Consider the following 19,828-nt stretch of genomic DNA (forward strand, 5'->3'; position numbering starts at 1 on the left):
GAGTGTTTTTTGGAAGGGCCATCCTGCGTGACACTGCAGTGACACTCCTAGATGGGCCAGGTGTTTGTGTCGGCCACTTGGGTCGCTGAGCTTAGTCACACAGCTACCTCATTGCGCCTCTTTTTTTCTTTGCGTCATGTGCTGTTTGGGGAGTGTTTTTTGGAAGGGCCATCCTGCGTGACACTGCAGTGCCACTCCTAGATGGGCCAGGTGTTTGTGTCGGCCACTTGGGTCGCTGAGCTTAGTCACACAGCTACCTCATTGCGCCTCTTTTTTTCTTTGCGTCATGTGCTGTTTGGGGAGTGTTTTTGGAAGGGCCATCCTGCGTGACACTGCAGTGCCACTCCTAGATGGGCCAGGTGTTTGTGTCGGCCACTTGGGTCGCTGAGCTTAGTCACACAGCTACCTCATTGCGCCTCTTTTTTTCTTTGCGTCATGTGCTGTTTGGGGAGTGTTTTTTGGAAGGGCCATCCTGCGTGACACTGCAGTGCCACTCCTAGATGGGCCAGGTGTTTGTGTCGGCCACTTGGGTCGCTGAGCTTAGTCACACAGCTACCTCATTGCGCCTCTTTTTTTCTTTGCGTCATGTGCTGTTTGGGGAGTGTTTTTTGGAAGGGCTATCCTGCGTGACACTGCAGTGCCACTCCTAGATGGGCCAGGTGTTTGTGTCGGCCACTTGGGTCGCTGAGCTTAGTCATCCAGCGACCTCGGTGCAAATTTTAGGACTAAAAATAATATTGTGAGGTGTAAGGTGTTAAGAATAGACTGAAAATGAGTGGAAATTATGGTTATTGAGGTTAATAATACTTTGGGATCAAAATGACTCCCAAATTCTATGAACAAGGGAAAATGTCATCATCCCGCTGTCGGATTCTCGCGAGATTCGGATTCCATATAAAGAGCTGTGCGTTGCCGCCATTTTTACTCGTGCATTGAAGAGAGAGCGGAGAGGACGTGGCTATGTTCTCTCAGTGGAAATCTCAATATCAGTGCTCAGTATCAGTGGATACTTATTGCTGCTCAGTAATACTAGTAGTGTGTCTCTCCTGCTCAGTGTCAGTTCTCAGTAGTATCCTCATCAGTGCTCAGTATCACTGCTCATTGTCTTGTGCTGCATTGTTGTGCTCAGCATACTACAGTACATTACTAATAGTCCAGTGCTGCATCTTGCTGCTCAGTGTCAGTTCTAGTATCCTCATCAGTGCTCACTATCACTGCTCATTGCATTGTGGTGTTCTGTATACTACAGTAACATAGTAATATAGTAACATATAGTAACATAGTTTTTGAGGTTGAATAGAGGCAAATTGCCCATCGTGTTCAACCTGTTTTAAGTTGTGATGATTCTACATACTTGCTTAATAATGTATTATGACTAGTTAGCTACTACAACTCATGTTACCCCCGGATTAACCATGTTGATATTTTAAGTATTATAAACTTGGATAGCTTTTTCATTCAGAAATGTATCCATTCCTTTTTTAAATCCAATTACAGAGTCCGCCATTACCACCTTCCCTGGCAGGGAATTCCACATCCTGATTGCCCTAACAGTGAAGATCATAGTATCTCACCTGGCAGGTAAGTAGGAGTTGGGCCAGAGCTGTGGAGGATTGCTGCTCGGGCACCCCCTGTGAAGTGAAGGAGATCCAACTGAGGCAGCACAAGGGAACTCTCAAAAGAAGAACAAGGCTAGAGGAAGATCTGAGACAAAGAAATCTGACTTTTACCAGAGCTGACCAGAGGAAAGCACAAACACAGTCCCCCACTACCACAAATAATGCAGTCGAGTTTCCCACATTTTGGAAATCACAGGGGTCAGCATACCCAGAATGCAATGAATGAACCTCACCCTGGGAGAACAATCTTCATGACCATGGTATCGCCTATGCAAAATAAGTATGATTTGGGATAGGGCTGGGGAGGGCCGCTGCTCAGGCACATCTCTGTCAAGTATAGGAGATTCAACTGAGGCAGCACAAGGGAACTCTCATCTGGGGACAACAACTGCAGGGAGAACACATATTTTCAGATGAACATGGGAGGGCAGAAGGCTGCCTAATACTGAAGCACCCCCAAACAACAAACCAAATGCAACAACTAGTACAAGCATTCCTGGGGGAAGTTCTGCAGAAGACGGATTTGCATATGGTGATGTCATCCAAGCAGTGGGCCAAAGTTGGCTGGAACCCTCATCTGCATATGAAAAGAGAAAAGGGGCGTGCAGGGCATGGCGGCCTTTTGCGGCGCTTGGATGACCCCTAGTTCGCATTAAACACCTCCACCCTCCTTTGGTGTGGGGCTCATGTTGACAATGCCCCAGCCTCTGAAGCATTCAAGCTTATTTCTTACAGCAGCTTGGCACTGTAACAGCTCCAGAGCTGCTCTGTAAGGCAAGTAAAAGGGTGTGGGCCCTGCAGCACTACCTGTAGTTTGCATTGTGCATTGGAAGGCACAAAGTAAGCAGACAGGAGGAGAAGTCAGGATAGTGCACAAGGGTATAAAAGGGAGGGGCTCAAGAAAAAAGAAGTGGAAACAGACAGCAAACTAGGCTGGAGAGAGACCTGAGACAAAGAGATCTGAATTATACGAGAGCCGACCAGGGGAAACACAAATTATGCAGTCAAGTTTCCCACATTTGGGGAAATCGCAGGGGCAGCACACCCAGAGTGCAATGGGTGAGCCTTGCCCTGGGAGAAGCACCTTCATGATCATAGTATCTCACCTGGCAGGTAAGTAGGAGTTGGGCTTGAGCTGGGGAGGGTCGCTGCTCGGGCACCCCCCTGTCAAGTGAAGGAGATCCAACTGAGGCAGCACAAGGGAACTCTCGAAAGAAGAACAAGGCTAGAGGAAGATCTGAGACAAAGAAATCTGACTTTTACCAGAGCTGACCAGAGGAAAACACAAACACAGTCCCCCACTACCACAAATAATGCAGTCGAGTTACCCACATTTGGGGAAATCACAGGGGTCAGCATACCCAGAATGCATTGAATGAACCTCACCCTGGGAGAATAATCTTCATGACCATGGTATCTCCTATGCAAAATAAGTATGATTTGGAATAGGGCTGGGGAGGGCCGCTGCTCAGGCACATCTCTGTCAAGTAAAGGAGATTCAACTGAGGCAGCACAAGGGAACTCTCATCTGGGGACAACAACTGCAGGGAGAACACATATTTTCAGATGAACATGGGAGGGCAGAAGGCTGCCTAATACTGAAGCACCCCCAAACAACAAACCAAATGCAACAACTAGTGCAAGCATTCCTGGGGGAAGGCCTGCCGCAGATGGATTTGCATATGGTGATGTCATCCAAGCAGTGGGTCAAAGTTGGCTTCAACCCTCATCTGCATATGAAAAGAGAAAAGGGGCGTGCAGGGCATGGCGGCCTTTTGCGGCGCTTGGATGACCCTTAGTTTGCATTAAACACCCCCACCCTCCTTCGGTGTGGGTCTCATGTTGGCCATGCCCCAGCCCCTGAAGCATTCAAGCTGATTTCTTGCGGCAGCTTGGCACTGTAACAGCTCCAGAGCTGCTCTGTAAGGCAAGTAAAAGGTTGTGGGCCCTGCAGCACTACCTGTAGTTTGCATTGTGCATTGGAAGGCACAAAGTAAGCAGACAGGAGGAGAAGTCAGGATAGTGCACAAGGGTATAAAAGGGAGGGGCTCAAGAAAAAAGAAGTGGAAACAGACAGCAAACTAGGCTGGAGAGAGACCTGAGACAAAGAGATCTGAATTACACGAGAGCCGACCAGGGGAAACACAAATTCTGCAGTCAAGTTTCCCACATTTGGGGAAATCGCAGGGGGCAGCACACCCAGAGTGCAATGGGTGAGCCTTGCCCTGGGAGAAGCACCTTCATGATCATAGTATCTCACCTGGCAGGTAAGTAGGAGTTGGGCTAGAGCTGGGGAGGGTCGCTGCTCGGGTACCCCCCTGTCAAGTGAAGGAGATCCAACTGAGGCAGCACAAGGGAATTCTCGAAAGAAGAACAAGGCTAGAGGAAGATCTGAGACAAAGAAATCTGACTTTTACCAGAGCTGACCAGAGGAAAGCACAAACACAGTCCTCCACTACCACAAATAATGCAGTCGAGTTTCCCACATTTGGGGAAATCACAGGGGTCAGCATACCCAGAATGCAATGAATGAACCTCACCCTGGGAGAACAATCTTCATGACCATGGTATCTCCTATGCAAAATAAGTATGATTTGGGATAGGGCTGGGGAGGGCCGCTGCTCAGGCACATCTCTGTCAAGTAAAGGAGAGATGGTCTGCCAGATTACATAATGCATACCAGAGCCATAACTAGACTTTTTGGTGCTCTGTGACAGATAATTATATGCCCCCCCCCTCCCCATTTTTGCAATATGGACAAAAGGTGCATGCCTTCTGGGGAAGGGGCATAACAAGATTGGTCTCAGAGAAAGCACATGAGATATGAAGATATATCTAGTATACTTGGCACTCAATGGTTTGTGGTATTGCCGGGGTGCACTCCTTAAATGCATATACAGTCACACATGGCATGTTTGTGCAAATGGCATATCAGCAGTCAGCACTAACTGGTGACATGCCATTTGTACAAGTAAGCCATGTGTGACTAATATATAAACATGCTTTATTAAATAACACCTCAAACTATCATACCCAGGATTCAAACCTATAACCTGTTGAATTCTAATCAAACACCCTACCCATTGAGCTACTTGATCCTGCATCTATTCTAACCTCCAAAAACAGATTCAGTTGCATCTTCCAGCGTGTTTTGTTTGCGCCTTTGCAAATGTCTTACATCGACAAACTTATTTAGTACTATTTTGCAAATAGGGTTAGATTGTCGCAACATTGTGTTCCCTAATTGCTTGATTTTTTAAATGCAACAATTGATAAAGACACCTGATAATTGCTCTGTGGAGTCTTATTTTGTGTTTTGTGTTTAGTCTTTAGATCTGAATTTGAATGTACTTGTGAACTAACTTAATTTCCTACTTCTAAATTCATTCCTAAATTCACTACTTACATGAATCCTGTAGTTGGGCATTTTGGGACTTCGATTGTGGGCATTGTTTTGTGTCCAGACCAGCAGCAGGTGGTGTGCATTTGCTGGAAAGGCATCGAAGACCTCCGATATGCTGCATCTCCTGATGTGTGTCTCCCTCAAGTGGCTGTCAGCAAATGCCTGCTAGACATGCATCATAGAACAGGCATGCTAAAACATGGGTCTTCAACCTGCGACCCTCCAGCTGCTGTGGAACTACACATCCCAGCATGCCCTGCCTCAGTTTTAGCATACCTTAATAGCAAAACTGTGGCAGGGCATGCTGGGATGTGTAGTTTCACAGCAGCTGGAGGGCCACAGGATGAAGACCCATGTGCTAGAGCCAAGCCAGCTAGAGCTGGGTGGTTGGGTGGGTGGTGTGTCGGATGTGGAGCACATGCAAATGATTGTGTATCATCCAGCTAGTGAGAGAGAAAACTCATGCAGGAGTGTGCCTGCTTGTCAGTGGGTTATGCACCTTGCCAGACGTTAAATCTACATAGAGCAGCTGGAGGGGACAAGAGCAGGTTTGCAAAATATAGATAGAAGAGCATATATGCTGGCGCATTCTCCATGATTGTGTCAGCTTATGTTTTGGTGCACTGCACTTTCCTCCACTAAGTTTTAGCCATTTTTGTTAAGCTCAAGTGTAGTTGCTTCTCGGCCTTATGGCTGTGATCTTGTATCGTGGTTGAAGGGTCTGCTGGAGGGAGGGATTGTTTTCTTCATTGGCGAAAGACCAAAGATATTCCAGGATGGAAGGCTTGGGAACACTATCTGTTTTTCAGTTGTGGAAGAGCACAGAGGTCGGATTGGACTACATTCTATAGTAAAGGATATCTTTCTATTTATTGACCCTCCCCTTATATGTGTCTGTGTTACAATAAAGCTTCGGTTTTGTGAATCCCTCACCCTCTTACACTCCACACCCATAGCCTTATTAACTGTTGTATTATTGTATAGTTTAAATGTATAGTGCAGTTCATGATTTATAGTGTAGGCTGGCCTGTGCTGTAGTTCTTGAACTGTACTATACCGTCAGCATTTGTATTGTGTATTTAGTACTAAATAAGTTTGTCGATGTAAGACATTTGCAAAGGCGCAAACAATACACGCTGGAAAATGCAACTGAATCTGTTTTTGGAGGTTAGAATAAATGCAGGATCAAGTAGCTCAATGGGCAGGGTGTTTGATTAGAATTCAACAGGTTATAGGTTTGAATCCTGGGTATGATAGTTTGAGGTGTATGTTTGTATATATTAGTCACACATGGCTTACTTGTACAAATGGCATGTCACCAGTTAGTGCTGACTGCTGATATGCCATTTACACAAACATGCCATGTGTGACTGTATATGCATTTAAGGAGGGCACCCCGGCAATACCACAAACCATTGAGTGTCAAGTATACTAGATATATCTTCATATCTCATGTGCTTTCTCTGAGACCAATCTTGTTATGCCCCTTCCCCACAAGGCATGCACCTTTTGTCCATATTGAAAAAATGGGGAGGGAGGGAGGGAGGGAGGGAGGGGGGGGGGGCATATAATTCTCTGTCACAGGGACCCAAAAAGTCTAGTTATGGCTCTGCATTATGTAATCTGGCAGACCATCTCTCCAACACTGGCTGGTTGGAATAGAAATCCGGTTATCTATGTGAGCAAATGACCATCAACGATTTACTCTCAAACACTAAAAAATGGACAAAAATGGTCCCCTAAACAAATTGGTTAAATTTTGGGTTTAACCAATTTGTGTAATGACCATTTTTGACCACTTTTCTAGTGTTTGGGAGCAAATGGCTAATTGACATTTGCTCCAATACATTACCAGATTTTCATTCCATCCATCCAGACTGGATAGATAGCCTGACAGATAATTGTGTAGTGTACGCCCAGGATAACTGTCAGTCATGCTTTATTTTATGACGGCACATAAATGGGTGGGCAGATCCAGGGCAAGCACTGCCCACTCATGCATAGTTGTCAACTGATGTGAAGTTCCAGGGGGCAATCTCAGTTATAAAGAGAAGTATCTGGAAATTGTCCCTAGTTAAAAAAAAAAATTTGATCACCTCCATTTATTTAGTATGATATCCCAGGTGATAGGATGCCAGCAGTCAGAACAACATACTTTATTAAATAACACATCTCAAACTACCATACCCAGGATTCAAACCTATAACCAGTTGAATTCTAATCAAACACCCTACCTATTGAGCTATTTGATCCTGCATAAAAATTGTGAACATTATATGAAGCTATTGGTACTTTGCAAAAAAAAAAGAATCAGCATTACAACGCAGCAGATCCATGCAGTTTGCAGCCACACACTACATGTATCTGCTCAGCCACAATGCTGATTATTTCTTCACAAAGTGCAAGGTGAGCTCCAAACAGAATTCTCTAGCTTAGAATTATACCTTTCTTTGCCAAACCTAGAAGTCGGGCCCCCCACCCTGGGATCCCCCAGAGGGAGGCCTGCACCGTCATGCGGCAGGCTTGTCCGTTTTGGAAGCAGGCTGATGGGCAGCCCAGGATTGCTTCAGTCTGGGCTTGGCAGGTCTGGAAACATGAGCTTGCTTTGGGTATGCCTGACCTTGGGTACGCTTTACCTGGAAGATGAAAGGGCCAAGAAAAGTACTTTTAGCCTTCTGCGTGGTAGGAGTCATACTAGGTAGGCAAGCTGTTTTAGCAGTAGCCAGATCAGCTACAATCTTATTGAGGTCTTCTCCAAAAGGAGATTCAACTGAGGCAGCACAAGGGAACTCTCATCTGGGGACAACAACTGCAGGGAGAACACATATTTTCAGATGAACATGGTAGGGCAGAAGGCTGCCTAATACTGAAGCACCCCCAAACAACAAATCAAATGCAACTTACTTGACAGAGATGTGCCTGAGCAACGGCCCTCCCCAGCCCTATCCCAAATCATACTTATTTTGCATAGGAGATACCATGGTCATGAAGATTGTTCTCCCAGGGTTAGGTTCATTCATTGCATTCTGGGTATGCTGACCCCTGTGATTTCCCCAAATGTGGGAAACTCGACTGCATTATTTGTGGTAGTGGGGGACTGTGTTTGTGCTTTCCTCTGGTCAGCTCTGGTAAAAGTCATATTTCTTTGTCTCAGATCTTCCTCTAGCCTTGTTCTTCTTTCGAGAGTTCCCTTGTGCTGCCTCAGTTGGATCTCCTTCACTTGACAGGGGGGTGCCCGAGCAGCGACCCTCCCAAGCTCTAGCCCAACTCCTACTTACCAGCCAGGTGAGATACTATGATCATGAAGTTGCTTCTCCCAGGGCAAGGCTCACCCATTGCACTCTGGGTGTGCTGCCCCTGCGATTTCCCCAAATGTGGGAAACTTGACTGCATAATTTGAGTGTTCCCTGGTCGGCTCTCATGTAATTCAGATCTCTTTGTCTCAGGTCTCTCTCCAGCCTAGTTTGCTGTCTGTTTCCACTTCTCTTTTCTTGAGCCGCTCCCTTCTATGCCCTTGCGCACTATCCTTACTTCTCCCGTCTGCTTACTTTGTGCCTTCCAATGCACAATGCAAACTACAGGTAGTGCTGCAGGGCCCACACCCTTTTACTTGCCGTACAGAGCAGCTCTGGAGCTGTTACAGAGCCCAGCTACTGCAAGAAATCAGCTTGAATGCTTCAGGGGCTGAGGCATAGCCAACATGAGCCCCACACCGAAGGAGGGTGGAGGTGTTTAATGCGAACTAGGGGTCATCCAAGCGCCGCAAAAGGCCGCCATGCCCTGCACGCCCCTTTTCTCTTTTCACATGCAGACGAGGGTTGAAGCCAACTTTGACCCACTGCTTGGATGACATCACCATATGCAAATCCATCTGCTGCAGGCCTTCCCCCAGGAATGCTTGCACTAGTTGTTGCATTTGGTTTGTTGTTTGGGGGTGCTTCAGTTTTAGGCAGCCTTCTGCCCTCCCATGTTCATCTGAAAATATGTGTTCTCCCTGCAGTTGTTGTCCCCAGATGAGAGTTCCCTTGTGCTGCCTCAGTTGAATCTCCTTTACTTGACAGAGATGTGCCTGAGCAGCGGCCCTCCCCAGCCCTATCCCAAATCATACTTATTTTGCATAGGCGATACCATGGTCATGAAGATTGTTTTCCCAGGGTGAGGTTCATTCATTGCATTCTGGGTATGCTGACCCCTGTGATTTCCCCAAATGTGGGAAACTCGACTGCATTATTTGTGGTAGTGGGGGACTGTGTTTGTGCTTTCCTCTGGTCAGCTCTGGTAAAAGTCAGATTTCTTTGTCTCAGATCTTCCTCTAGCCTTGTTCTTCTTTCGAGAGTTCCCTTGTGCTGCCTCAGTTGGATCTCCTTCACTTGACAGGGGGGTACCCGAGCAGCGACCCTCCCCAGCTCTAGCCCAAATCCTACTTACCTGCCAGGTGAGATACTATGATCATGAAGGTGCTTCTCCCAGGGCAAGGCTCACCCATTGCACTCTGGGTGTGCTGCTCCTGCGATTTCCCCAAATGTGGGAAACTTGACTGCATAATTTGTGTTTCCCCTGGTCGGCTCTCGTATAATTCAGATCTCTTTGTCTCAGGTCTCTCTCCAGCCTAGTTTGCTGTCTGTTTCCACTTCTCTTTTCTTGAGCTGCTCCCTTCTATGCCCTTGCGCACTATCCTGACTTCTCCCGTCTGCTTACTTTGTGCCTTCCAAACTACAGGTAGTGCTGCAGGGCCCACACCCTTTTACTTGCCGTACAGAGCAGCTCTGGAGCTGTTACAGTGCCCAGCTGCTGCAAGAAATCAGCTTGTATGCTTCAGGGGCTGTGGCATAGCCAACATGAGCCCCACACCGAAGGAGGGTGGAGGTGTTTAATGCGAACTAGGGGTCATCCAAGCGCCGCAAAAGGCCGCCATGCCCTGCACGCCCCTTTTCTCTTTTCATATGCAGACGAGGGTTGAAGCCAACTTTGACCCACTGCTTGGATGACATCACCATATGCAAATCCATCTGCTGCAGGCCTTCCCCCAGGAATGCTTGCACTAGTTGTTGCATTTGGTTTGTTGTTTGGGGGTGCTTCAGTATTAGGCAGCCTTCTGCCCTCCCATGTTCATCTGAAAATATGTGTTCTCCCTGCAGTTGTTGTCCCCAGATGAGAGTTCCCTTGTGCTGCCTCAGTTGAATCTCCTTTACTTGACAGAGATGTGCCTGAGCAGCGGCCCTCCCCAGCCCTATCCCAAATCATACTTATTTTGCATAGGAGATACCATGGTCATGAAGATTGTTCTCCCAGGGTGAGGTTCATTCATTGCATTCTGGGTATGCTGACCCCTGTGATTTCCCCAAATGTGGGAAACTCGACTGCATTATTTGTTGTAGTGGGGGACTGTGTTTGTGTTTTCCTCTGGTCAGCTCTGGTAAAAGTCAGATTTCTTTGTCTCAGATCTTCCTCTAGCCTTGTTCTTCTTTCGAGAGTTCCCTTGTGCTGCCTCAGTTGGATCTCCTTCACTTGACAGGGGGGTGCCCGAGCAGCGACCCTCCCCAGCTCTAGCCCAACTCCTACTTACCTGCCAGGTGAGATACTATGATCATGAAGGTGCTTCTCCCAGGGCAAGGCTCACCCATTGCACTCTGGGTGTGCTGCCCCTGCGATTTCCCCAAATGTGGGAAACTTGACTGCATAATTTGAGTGTTCCCTGGTCGGCTCTCATGTAATTCAGATCTCTTTGTCTCAGGTCTCTCTCCAGCCTAGTTTGCTGTCTGTTTCCACTTCTCTTTTCTTGAGCCACTCCCTTCTATGCCCTTGCGCACTATCCTTACTTCTCCCGTCTGCTTACTTTGTGCCTTCCAATGCACAATGCAAACTACAGGTAGTACTGCAGGGCCCACACCCTTTTACTTGCCGTACAGAGCAGCTCTGGAGCTGTTACAGAGCCCAGCTACTGCAAGAAATCAGCTTGAATGCTTCAGGGGCTGAGGCATAGCCAACATGAGCCCCACACCGAAGGAGGGTGGAGGTGTTTAATGCGAACTAGGGGTCATCCAAGCGCCGCAAAAGGCCGCCATGCCCTGCACGCCCCTTTTCTCTTTTCACATGCAGACGAGGGTTGAAGCCAACTTTGACCCACTGCTTGGATGACATCACCATATGCAAATCCATCTGCTGCAGGCCTTCCCCCAGGAATGCTTGCACTAGTTGTTGCATTTGGTTTGTTGTTTGGGGGTGCTTCAGTATTAGGCAGCCTTCTGCCCTCCCATGTTCATCTGAAAATATGTGTTCTCCCTGCAGTTGTTGTCCCCAGATGAGAGTTCCCTTGTGCTGCCTCAGTTGAATCTCCTTTACTTGACAGAGATGTGCCTGAGCAGCGGCCCTCCCCAGCCCTATCCCAAATCATACTTATTTTGCATAGGCGATACCATGGTCATGAAGATTGTTTTCCCAGGGTGAGGTTCATTCATTGCATTCTGGGTATGCTGACCCCTGTGATTTCCCCAAATGTGGGAAACTCGACTGCATTATTTGTGGTAGTGGGGGACTGTGTTTGTGCTTTCCTCTGGTCAGCTCTGGTAAAAGTCAGATTTCTTTGTCTCAGATCTTCCTCTAGCCTTGTTCTTCTTTCGAGAGTTCCCTTGTGCTGCCTCAGTTGGATCTCCTTCACTTGACAGGGGGGTACCCGAGCAGCGACCCTCCCCAGCTCTAGCCCAAATCCTACTTACCTGCCAGGTGAGATACTATGATCATGAAGGTGCTTCTCCCAGGGCAAGGCTCACCCATTGCACTCTGGGTGTGCTGCTCCTGCGATTTCCCCAAATGTGGGAAACTTGACTGCATAATTTGTGTTTCCCCTGGTCGGCTCTCGTATAATTCAGATCTCTTTGTCTCAGGTCTCTCTCCAGCCTAGTTTGCTGTCTGTTTCCACTTCTCTTTTCTTGAGCTGCTCCCTTCTATGCCCTTGCGCACTATCCTGACTTCTCCCGTCTGCTTACTTTGTGCCTTCCAAACTACAGGTAGTGCTGCAGGGCCCACACCCTTTTACTTGCCGTACAGAGCAGCTCTGGAGCTGTTACAGTGCCCAGCTGCTGCAAGAAATCAGCTTGTATGCTTCAGGGGCTGTGGCATAGCCAACATGAGCCCCACACCGAAGGAGGGTGGAGGTGTTTAATGCGAACTAGGGGTCATCCAAGCGCCGCAAAAGGCCGCCATGCCCTGCACGCCCCTTTTCTCTTTTCATATGCAGACGAGGGTTGAAGCCAACTTTGACCCACTGCTTGGATGACATCACCATATGCAAATCCATCTGCTGCAGGCCTTCCCCCAGGAATGCTTGCACTAGTTGTTGCATTTGGTTTGTTGTTTGGGGGTGCTTCAGTATTAGGCAGCCTTCTGCCCTCCCATGTTCATCTGAAAATATGTGTTCTCCCTGCAGTTGTTGTCCCCAGATGAGAGTTCCCTTGTGCTGCCTCAGTTGAATCTCCTTTACTTGACAGAGATGTGCCTGAGCAGCGGCCCTCCCCAGCCCTATCCCAAATCATACTTATTTTGCATAGGAGATACCATGGTCATGAAGATTGTTCTCCCAGGGTGAGGTTCATTCATTGCATTCTGGGTATGCTGACCTCTGTGATTTCCCCAAATGTGGGAAACTCGACTGCATTATTTGTTGTAGTGGGGGACTGTGTTTGTGTTTTCCTCTGGTCAGCTCTGGTAAAAGTCAGATTTCTTTGTCTCAGATCTTCCTCTAGCCTTGTTCTTCTTTCGAGAGTTCCCTTGTGCTGCCTCAGTTGGATCTCCTTCACTTGACAGGGGGGTGCCCGAGCAGCGACCCTCCCCAGCTCTAGCCCAACTCCTACTTACCTGCCAGGTGAGATACTATGATCATGAAGGTGCTTCTCCCAGGGCAAGGCTCACCCATTGCACTCTGGGTGTGCTGCCCCTGCGATTTCCCCAAATGTGGGAAACTTGACTGCATAATTTGAGTGTTCCCTGGTCGGCTCTCATGTAATTCAGATCTCTTTGTCTCAGGTCTCTCTCCAGCCTAGTTTGCTGTCTGTTTCCACTTCTCTTTTCTTGAGCCGCTCCCTTCTATGCCCTTGCGCACTATCCTTACTTCTCCCGTCTGCTTACTTTGTGCCTTCCAATGCACAATGCAAACTACAGGTAGTGCTGCAGGGCCCACACCCTTTTACTTGCCATACAGAGCAGCTCTGGAGCTGTTACAGAGCCCAGCTACTGCAAGAAATCAGCTTGAATGCTTCAGGGGCTGAGGCATAGCCAACATGAGCCCCACACCGAAGGAGGGTGGAGGTGTTTAATGCGAACTAGGGGTCATCCAAGCGCCGCAAAAGGCCGCCATGCCCTGCACGCCCCTTTTCTCTTTTCACATGCAGACGAGGGTTGAAGCCAACTTTGACCCACTGCTTGGATGACATCACCATATGCAAATCCATCTGCTGCAGGCCTTCCCCCAGGAATGCTTGCACTAGTTGTTGCATTTGGTTTGTTGTTTGGGGGTGCTTCAGTATTAGGCAGCCTTCTGCCCTCCCATGTTCATCTGAAAATATGTGTTCTCCCTGCAGTTGTTGTCCCCAGATGAGAGTTCCCTTGTGCTGCCTCAGTTGAATCTCCTTTACTTGACAGAGATGTGCCTGGGCAGCGGCCCTCCCCAGCCCTATCCCAAATCATACTTATTTTGCATAGGCGATACCATGGTCATGAAGATTGTTTTCCCAGGGTGAGGTTCATTCATTGCATTCTGGGTATGCTGACCCCTGTGATTTCCCCAAATGTGGGAAACTCGACTGCATTATTTGTGGTAGTGGGGGACTGTGTTTGTGCTTTCCTCTGGTCAGCTCTGGTAAAAGTCAGATTTCTTTGTCTCAGATCTTCCTCTAGCCTTGTTCTTCTTTCGAGAGTTCCCTTGTGCTGCCTCAGTTGGATCTCCTTCACTTGACAGGGGGGTACCCGAGCAGCGACCCTCCCCAGCTCTAGCCCAAATCCTACTTACCTGCCAGGTGAGATACTATGATCATGAAGGTGCTTCTCCCAGGGCAAGGCTCACCCATTGCACTCTGGGTGTGCTGCTCCTGCGATTTCCCCAAATGTGGGAAACTTGACTGCATAATTTGTGTTTCCCCTGGTCGGCTCTCGTATAATTCAGATCTCTTTGTCTCAGGTCTCTCTCCAGCCTAGTTTGCTGTCTGTTTCCACTTCTCTTTTCTTGAGCTGCTCCCTTCTATGCCCTTGCGCACTATCCTGACTTCTCCCGTCTGCTTACTTTGTGCCTTCCAAACTACAGGTAGTGCTGCAGGGCCCACACCCTTTTACTTGCCGTACAGAGCAGCTCTGGAGCTGTTACAGTGCCCAGCTGCTGCAAGAAATCAGCTTGTATGCTTCAGGGGCTGTGGCATAGCCAACATGAGCCCCACACCGAAGGAGGGTGGAGGTGTTTAATGCGAACTAGGGGTCATCCAAGCGCCGCAAAAGGCCGCCATGCCCTGCACGCCCCTTTTCTCTTTTCATATGCAGACGAGGGTTGAAGCCAACTTTGACCCACTGCTTGGATGACATCACCATATGCAAATCCATCTGCTGCAGGCCTTCCCCCAGGAATGCTTGCACTAGTTGTTGCATTTGGTTTGTTGTTTGGGGGTGCTTCAGTATTAGGCAGCCTTCTGCCCTCCCATGTTCATCTGAAAATATGTGTTCTCCCTGCAGTTGTTGTCCCCAGATGAGAGTTCCCTTGTGCTGCCTCAGTTGAATCTCCTTTACTTGACAGAGATGTGCCTGAGCAGCGGCCCTCCCCAGCCCTATCCCAAATCATACTTATTTTGCATAGGAGATACCATGGTCATGAAGATTGTTCTCCCAGGGTGAGGTTCATTCATTGCATTCTGGGTATGCTGACCCCTGTGATTTCCCCAAATGTGGGAAACTCGACTGCATTATTTGTTGTAGTGGGGGACTGTGTTTGTGTTTTCCTCTGGTCAGCTCTGGTAAAAGTCAGATTTCTTTGTCTCAGATCTTCCTCTAGCCTTGTTCTTCTTTCGAGAGTTCCCTTGTGCTGCCTCAGTTGGATCTCCTTCACTTGACAGGGGGGTGCCCGAGCAGCGACCCTCCCCAGCTCTAGCCCAACTCCTACTTACCTGCCAGGTGAGATACTATGATCATGAAGGTGCTTCTCCCAGGGCAAGGCTCACCCATTGCACTCTGGGTGTGCTGCCCCTGCGATTTCCCCAAATGTGGGAAACTTGACTGCAGAATTTGTGTTTCCCCTGGTCGGCTCTCGTATAATTCAGATCTCTTTGTCTCAGGTCTCTCTACAGCCTAGTTTGCTGTCTGTTTCCACTTCTTTTTTCTTGAGCCCCTCCCTTTTATACCCTTGTGCACTATCCTGACTTCTCCTCCTGTCTGCTTACTTTGTGCCTTCCAATGCACAATGCAAACTACAGGTAGTGCTGCAGGGCCCACACCCTTTTACTTGCCTTACAGAGCAGCTCTGGAGCTGTTACAGTGCCAAGCTGCTGCAAGAAATCAGCTTGAATGCTTCAGGGGCTGGGGCATGGCCAACATGAGACCCACACCGAAGGAGGGTGGGGGTGTTTCATGCAAACTAAGTGTCATCCAAGCACCGCAAAAGGCCGCCATGCCCTGCACGCCCCTTTTCTCTTTTCATATGCAGACGAGGGTTGAAGCCAACTTTGACCCACTGCTTGGATGACATGACCATATGCAAATCCATCTGCGGCAGGCCTTCCCCCAGGAATGCTTGCACTAGTTGTTGCATTTGGTTTGTTGTTTGGGGGTGCTTCAGTATTAGGCAGCCTTCTGCCCTCCCATGTTCATCTGAAAATATGTGTTCTCCCTGCAGTTGTTGTCCCCAGATGAGAGTTCCCTTGTGCTGCCTCAGTTGAATCTCCTTTACTTGACAGAGATGTGCCTGAGCAGCGGCCCTCCCCAGCCCTATCCCAAATCATACTTATTTTGCATATGAGATACCATGGTCATGAAGATTATTCTCCCAGGGTGAGGTTCATTCATTGCATTCTGGGTATGCTGACCCCTGTGATTTCCCCAAATGTGGGTAACTCGACTGCATTATTTGTGGTAGTGGGGGACTGTGTTTGTGTTTTCCTCTGGTCAGCTCTGGTAAAAGTCAGATTTCTTTGTTTCAGATCTTCCTCTAGCCTTGTTCTTCTTTCGAGAGTTCCCTTGTGCTGCCTCAGTTGGATCTCCTTCACTTGACAGGGGGGTGCCCGAGCAGCGACCCTCCCCAGCTCAAGCCCAACTCCTACTTACCTGCCAGGTGAGATACTATGATCATGAAGGTGCTTCTTCCAGGGCAAGGCTCACCCATTGCACTCTGGGTGTGCTGCCCCTGCGATTTCCCCAAATGTGGGAAACTTGACTGCATAATTTGTGTTTCCCCTGGTCGGCTCTCGTATAATTCAGATCTCTTTGTCTCAGGTCTCTCTCCAGCCTAGTTTGCTGTCTGTTTCCACTTCTTTTTTCTTGAGCCCCTCCCTTTTATACCCTTGTGCACTATCCTGACTTCTCCTCCTGTCTGCTTACTTTGTGCCTTCCAATGCACAATGCAAACTACACACCCTTTTACTTGCCTTACAGAGCAGCTCTGGAGCTGTTACAGTGCCAAGCTGCTGTAAGAAATCAGCTTGAATGCTTCAGGGGCTGGGGCATTGTCAACATGAGCCCCACACCGAAGGAGGGTGGGGGTGTTTAATGCGAACTAAGGGTCATCCAAGCGCCGCAAAAGGCCGCCATGCCCTGCATACCCCTTTTCTCTTTTCATATGCAGATGAGGGATCCAGCCAACTTTGGCCCACTGCTTGGATGACATCACCGTATGCAAATCCGTCTTCTGCAGAACTTCCCCCAGGAATGCTTGTACTAGTTGTTGCATTTGGTTTGTTGTTTGGGGGTGCTTCAGTATTAGGCAGCCTTCTGCCCTCCCATGTTCATCTGAAAATATGTGTTCTCCCTGCAGTTGTTGTCCCCAGATGAGAGTTCCCTTGTGCTGCCTCATTTGAATCTCCTTTACTTGACAGAGATGTGCCTGAGCAGCGGCCCTCCCCAGCCCTATCCCAAATCATACTTATTTTGCATAGGCGATACCATGGTCATGAAGATTGTTCTCCCAGGGTGAGGTTCATTCATTGCATTCTGGGTATGCTGACCCCTGTGATTTCCCCAAATGTGGGAAACTCGACTGCATTATTTGTGGTAGTGGGGGACTGTGTTTGTGCTTTCCTCTGGTCAGCTCTGGTAAAAGTCAGATTTCTTTGTCTCAGATCTTCCTCTAGCCTTGTTCTTCTTTCGAGAGTTCCCTTGTGCTGCCTCAGTTGGATCTCCTTCATTTGACAGGGGGTGCCCGAGCAGCAATCCTCCACAGCTCTGGCCCAACTCCTACTTACCTGCCAGGTGAGATACTATGATCTTCACTGTTAGGGCAATCAGGATGTGGAATTCCCTGCCAGGGAAGGTGGTAATGGCGGACTCTGTAATTGGATTTAAAAAAGGAATGGATACATTTCTGAATGAAAAAGCTATCCAAGGTTATAATACTTAAAATATCAACATGGTTAATCCGGGGGTAACATGAGTTGTAGTAGCTAACTAGTCATAAAACATTATTCAGCAAGTATGTAGAATCATCACAACTTAAAACAGGTTGAACACGATGGGCAATTTGCCTCTATTCAACCTCAAAAACTATGTTACTATATGTTACTATATTACTATGTTACTGTAGTATACAGAACACCACAATGCAATGAGCAGTGATAGTGAGCACTGATGAGGATACTAGAACTGACACTGAGCAGCAAGATGCAGCACTGGACTATTAGTAATGTACTGTAGTATGCTGAGCACAACAATGCAGCACAAGACAATGAGCAGTGATACTGAGCACTGATGAGGATACTACTGAGAACTGACACTGAGCAGGAGAGACACACTACTAGTATTACTGAGCAGCAATAAGTATCCACTGATACTGAGCACTGATATTGAGATTTCCACTGAGAGAACATAGCCACGTCCTCTCCGCTCTCTCTTCAATGCACGAGTAAAAATGGCGGCAACGCGCAGCTCTTTATATGGAATCCGAATCTCGCGAGAATCCGACAGCGGGATGATGACATTTTCCCTTGTTCAGGTTTTCTGAGTCAGGCGGGAACAACCGAGCCTGCCTCGGAGGAGGAGTTCGTGGGGTTCGTGGGGAATTCGGTTCTCGGAGAACCGAACCCGCTCCTCTCTACCTTATACCCATCAATTTTTTTTATTTTCAATCTAAGCCCCTGCAGTTTTCTGTAAGCATCTGCTTTGCTATGATGATCAACAAGTCACAAGGGCAAACACTCAGGGCTTGAGGCGTAGATCTTAGGACCAGCTGCTACAAGCATGGCAGAGGTGTCACTATCACTGGTGACACCCAGAGAGGTGGCGAGGGAGATTGTAATGCAGTGCGCGCAGATAAGCAGCGCAATGGTAAAAAGGAGGCATGGTTTCATAGGTAGGGGCGTGGCCTGGTGGCCTGAATCTACATTTTGTTGCTCCGGGTGTCCCGGGGGTTGGGGGCTGCACCGGGGACTAGTGTGTGAGCGGTGCTGGCTCCTGCACAGTGACATGGCATGGCCACTAGAGATGTGCACCGGAAATTTTTCGGGTTTTGTGTTTTGGTTTTGGGTTCGGTTCCCCGGCCGTGTTTTGGGTTTGAACGCGTTTTGGCTAAACCTCACCGAATTTTTTTTGTCGGATTCGGGTGTGTTTTGGATTCGGGTGTTTTTTTCAAAAAACCCTAAAAAACAGCTTAAATCATAGAATTTGGGAGTCATTTTGATCCCAAAGTATTATTAACCTCAATAACCATAATTTCCACTAATTTTCAGTCTATTCTTAACACCTCACACCTCACAATATTATTTTTAGTCCTAAAATTTGCACCGAGGTCGCTGGATGACTAAGCTCAGTGACCCAAGTGGCCGACACAAACACCTGGCCCATCTAGGAGTGGCACTGCAGTGTCACGCATGATGGCCCTTCCAAAAAACACTCCCCAAACAGCACATGACGCAAAAAAAAAAAGAGGCGCAATGAGGTAGCTGTGTGACTAAGCTCAGCGACCCAAGTGGCCGACACAAACACCTGGCCCATCTAGGAGTGGCACTGCAGTGTCACGCAGGATGGCCCTTCCAAAAAACACTCCCCAAACAGCACATGACGCAAAGAAAAAAAGAGGCGCAATGAGGTAGCTGTGTGACTAAGCTCAGCGACCCAAGTGGCCGACACAAACACCTGGCCCATCTAGGAGTGGCACTGCAGTGTCACGCAGGATGGCCCTTCCAAAAACACTCCCCAAACAGCACATGACGCAAAGAAAAAAAGAGGCGCAATGAGGTAGCTGTGTGACTAAGCTCAGCGACCCAAGTGGCCGACACAAACACCTGGCCCATCTAGGAGTGGCACTGCAGTGTCACGCAGGATGGCCCTTCCAAAAAACACTCCCCAAACAGCACATGACGCAAAGAAAAAAAGTGGCGCAATGAGGTAGCTGTGTGACTAAGCTCAGCGACCCAAGTGGACGACACAAACACCTGGCCCATCTAGGAGTGTCACTGCAGTGTCACGCAGGATGGCCCTTCCAAAAAACACTCCCCAAACAGCACATGACGCAAAGAAAAAAAGAGGCGCAATGAGGTAGCTGTGTGACTAAGCTCAGCGACCCAAGTGGCCGACACAAACACCTGGCCCATCTAGGAGTGGCACTGCAGTGTCACGCAGGATGGCC

The 19,828-nt window shown here is 48.3% G+C and overlaps 22 non-coding genes across 22 annotated transcripts; 17 read left to right on the forward strand and 5 right to left on the reverse strand.

Moving 5' to 3' along the window:
* Window positions 1-1,740: 1,740 nt before the first annotated feature.
* On the reverse strand, window positions 1,741-1,903 carry LOC135026074 (U1 spliceosomal RNA). The gene has a single exon (XR_010222740.1). It is a non-coding gene; the product is annotated as a U1 spliceosomal RNA (small nuclear RNA).
* A 674-nt stretch (window positions 1,904-2,577) lies between these two features.
* Window positions 2,578-2,740, reverse strand: LOC135026110 (U1 spliceosomal RNA). The gene has a single exon (XR_010222773.1). It is a non-coding gene; the product is annotated as a U1 spliceosomal RNA (small nuclear RNA).
* A 152-nt stretch (window positions 2,741-2,892) lies between these two features.
* Window positions 2,893-3,056, reverse strand: LOC135026086 (U1 spliceosomal RNA). The gene has a single exon (XR_010222751.1). It is a non-coding gene; the product is annotated as a U1 spliceosomal RNA (small nuclear RNA).
* Window positions 3,057-3,730: 674 nt separating this feature from the next.
* Window positions 3,731-3,894, reverse strand: LOC135026096 (U1 spliceosomal RNA). Its single transcript, XR_010222760.1, has one exon. It is a non-coding gene; the product is annotated as a U1 spliceosomal RNA (small nuclear RNA).
* A 152-nt stretch (window positions 3,895-4,046) lies between these two features.
* Window positions 4,047-4,210, reverse strand: LOC135026052 (U1 spliceosomal RNA). The gene has a single exon (XR_010222719.1). It is a non-coding gene; the product is annotated as a U1 spliceosomal RNA (small nuclear RNA).
* Window positions 4,211-7,976: 3,766 nt separating this feature from the next.
* LOC135026264 (U1 spliceosomal RNA) lies at window positions 7,977-8,140 on the forward strand. Its single transcript, XR_010222904.1, has one exon. It is a non-coding gene; the product is annotated as a U1 spliceosomal RNA (small nuclear RNA).
* Window positions 8,141-8,292: 152 nt separating this feature from the next.
* LOC135026185 (U1 spliceosomal RNA) lies at window positions 8,293-8,455 on the forward strand. The gene has a single exon (XR_010222835.1). It is a non-coding gene; the product is annotated as a U1 spliceosomal RNA (small nuclear RNA).
* A 671-nt stretch (window positions 8,456-9,126) lies between these two features.
* On the forward strand, window positions 9,127-9,290 carry LOC135026280 (U1 spliceosomal RNA). The gene has a single exon (XR_010222920.1). It is a non-coding gene; the product is annotated as a U1 spliceosomal RNA (small nuclear RNA).
* A 152-nt stretch (window positions 9,291-9,442) lies between these two features.
* On the forward strand, window positions 9,443-9,605 carry LOC135026118 (U1 spliceosomal RNA). Its single transcript, XR_010222781.1, has one exon. It is a non-coding gene; the product is annotated as a U1 spliceosomal RNA (small nuclear RNA).
* Window positions 9,606-10,264: 659 nt separating this feature from the next.
* On the forward strand, window positions 10,265-10,428 carry LOC135026288 (U1 spliceosomal RNA). Its single transcript, XR_010222927.1, has one exon. It is a non-coding gene; the product is annotated as a U1 spliceosomal RNA (small nuclear RNA).
* A 152-nt stretch (window positions 10,429-10,580) lies between these two features.
* Window positions 10,581-10,743, forward strand: LOC135026153 (U1 spliceosomal RNA). Its single transcript, XR_010222806.1, has one exon. It is a non-coding gene; the product is annotated as a U1 spliceosomal RNA (small nuclear RNA).
* Window positions 10,744-11,414: 671 nt separating this feature from the next.
* Window positions 11,415-11,578, forward strand: LOC135026281 (U1 spliceosomal RNA). The gene has a single exon (XR_010222921.1). It is a non-coding gene; the product is annotated as a U1 spliceosomal RNA (small nuclear RNA).
* A 152-nt stretch (window positions 11,579-11,730) lies between these two features.
* On the forward strand, window positions 11,731-11,893 carry LOC135026119 (U1 spliceosomal RNA). Its single transcript, XR_010222782.1, has one exon. It is a non-coding gene; the product is annotated as a U1 spliceosomal RNA (small nuclear RNA).
* A 659-nt stretch (window positions 11,894-12,552) lies between these two features.
* LOC135026061 (U1 spliceosomal RNA) lies at window positions 12,553-12,716 on the forward strand. Its single transcript, XR_010222727.1, has one exon. It is a non-coding gene; the product is annotated as a U1 spliceosomal RNA (small nuclear RNA).
* A 152-nt stretch (window positions 12,717-12,868) lies between these two features.
* On the forward strand, window positions 12,869-13,031 carry LOC135026154 (U1 spliceosomal RNA). Its single transcript, XR_010222807.1, has one exon. It is a non-coding gene; the product is annotated as a U1 spliceosomal RNA (small nuclear RNA).
* A 671-nt stretch (window positions 13,032-13,702) lies between these two features.
* Window positions 13,703-13,866, forward strand: LOC135026283 (U1 spliceosomal RNA). The gene has a single exon (XR_010222923.1). It is a non-coding gene; the product is annotated as a U1 spliceosomal RNA (small nuclear RNA).
* Window positions 13,867-14,018: 152 nt separating this feature from the next.
* On the forward strand, window positions 14,019-14,181 carry LOC135026120 (U1 spliceosomal RNA). Its single transcript, XR_010222783.1, has one exon. It is a non-coding gene; the product is annotated as a U1 spliceosomal RNA (small nuclear RNA).
* A 659-nt stretch (window positions 14,182-14,840) lies between these two features.
* LOC135026047 (U1 spliceosomal RNA) lies at window positions 14,841-15,004 on the forward strand. Its single transcript, XR_010222714.1, has one exon. It is a non-coding gene; the product is annotated as a U1 spliceosomal RNA (small nuclear RNA).
* A 152-nt stretch (window positions 15,005-15,156) lies between these two features.
* On the forward strand, window positions 15,157-15,319 carry LOC135026157 (U1 spliceosomal RNA). The gene has a single exon (XR_010222810.1). It is a non-coding gene; the product is annotated as a U1 spliceosomal RNA (small nuclear RNA).
* Window positions 15,320-15,993: 674 nt separating this feature from the next.
* On the forward strand, window positions 15,994-16,157 carry LOC135026090 (U1 spliceosomal RNA). Its single transcript, XR_010222754.1, has one exon. It is a non-coding gene; the product is annotated as a U1 spliceosomal RNA (small nuclear RNA).
* A 152-nt stretch (window positions 16,158-16,309) lies between these two features.
* On the forward strand, window positions 16,310-16,472 carry LOC135026149 (U1 spliceosomal RNA). The gene has a single exon (XR_010222802.1). It is a non-coding gene; the product is annotated as a U1 spliceosomal RNA (small nuclear RNA).
* Window positions 16,473-17,127: 655 nt separating this feature from the next.
* LOC135026272 (U1 spliceosomal RNA) lies at window positions 17,128-17,291 on the forward strand. The gene has a single exon (XR_010222912.1). It is a non-coding gene; the product is annotated as a U1 spliceosomal RNA (small nuclear RNA).
* The last annotated feature ends 2,537 nt before the right edge of the window (window positions 17,292-19,828 follow it).

This window comes from Pseudophryne corroboree, unplaced genomic scaffold, assembly GCF_028390025.1.
Source record: "Pseudophryne corroboree isolate aPseCor3 unplaced genomic scaffold, aPseCor3.hap2 scaffold_430, whole genome shotgun sequence".
NCBI classification, from domain to species: Eukaryota; Metazoa; Chordata; class Amphibia; order Anura; family Myobatrachidae; genus Pseudophryne; species Pseudophryne corroboree.